This window comes from Mus caroli, chromosome 12 (assembly GCF_900094665.2).
Source record: "Mus caroli chromosome 12, CAROLI_EIJ_v1.1, whole genome shotgun sequence".
Lineage (NCBI taxonomy): Eukaryota > Metazoa > Chordata > Mammalia > Rodentia > Muridae > Mus > Mus caroli.
In genome coordinates, this window is record NC_034581.1 from 21,130,215 (window position 1) to 21,131,548 (window position 1,334).

Genomic DNA, 1,334 nt, shown 5'->3' on the forward strand with positions numbered 1-1,334 from the left:
CACACACACACACACACACACACACACACACACACACACACAGAGGACAACTTGTAGCAATGCCTTTCTATCAACCATGTGGGTTTTAGAAATTTAACTCAGATACCTTTATCAGCTGAGCTATCTTACCAGCCAATGAAGACTTTTAAGTGATTAATTTGCTCGCTCTCGCTCTCTCTCTCTCTCTCTCTTTCTCTCTCTGTCTCTGTGTGTGTGTGTGTGTGTGTGTGTGTGTGTGTGTGTGTGTTTAAAAGTCAGAGAACAACTTGAAGGGATCTGTTCTCTTCTTCCACTATGTAGGTCCCCGGGATGGACCCTCAGGCCATCAGACTCATGAGCAAGTGCCTTTACCCCTGAGCCATCTTCCCCGGGCCCATGTAAAGATTTTAAAATCCTCACTGTCCACTGTTTTGTTAAAGGCCGATTTTCATCCTGTGCCTTCGCCTGTTGTAGGCTGAGTGTTTATCTCTAAGATGAGCAGTTCACTCCCATGCCAGAAGATTATGCGGTTTTACTGATTTATAGGCCCCATTGGCTACATTCCAGACTCCTTCTGCTGGTAACAGAAGTCTTCTAACTCTCTCATATACCCTGAAGGATTAAGCGAAATCTCCCTTCTGCTTTCCGTCCCTTCCTCCTGCCCCTGCTTCTCGGAAGGAGCAGTTTAAAGACATGGCCCCGGCTGGGGAAGGGGGAAGTCACATGTCGCAGCCTGCTTGAGTGTGATTGAACTGTATCCATGCCTGATGTATCCCGTATGTGCTGTTGTAAATAGCCCCGTGTCTTCTTGGGACTAGTTTTGGATTTTGACAGGTAGTATTATCTCAGTGTTTCTGACCCGGGGGGTGGGGGGGACCTTCCTTCTGCCTTGCCTTCTGGGCGTGTCTTCGCCTCACTTACTAAGGCTACTGATGTAGCTAACATGCCACAGGGTGATTTAAAATACGCCTTTAGAAAAAGTGTTTTGTAAACCAAATCTGAATTTTCTGACTGTTTTGTATTTATTCCAAAATTATCTTTAAGAGGAGTGTGGACGCCATTTCACTAACTTCATTGCGTTTCCTTCACACAGACCTTCAGAAGCTGTTGGTATTTAATTGACTCTGATACAGGGGATGGCGCCCAGTGCTTTGCCCATGCTAAGCAGTTGCTCTGGCACGGGGCCTTGTGTCCTATTTTAGAGGAATGTCAAAGAACTGTTTATTCAGCTTGGTTTTGGGCTTTGTTTTTTGTAATTTTTTTTTTTTTTTTTTTTTTTTTTTGTTTTGTGAAGTTGTTTCTCTATACAGCCTCGAAGGTCTCTGGCTGTAGGAAGTATGGATTTAACTTTTTAA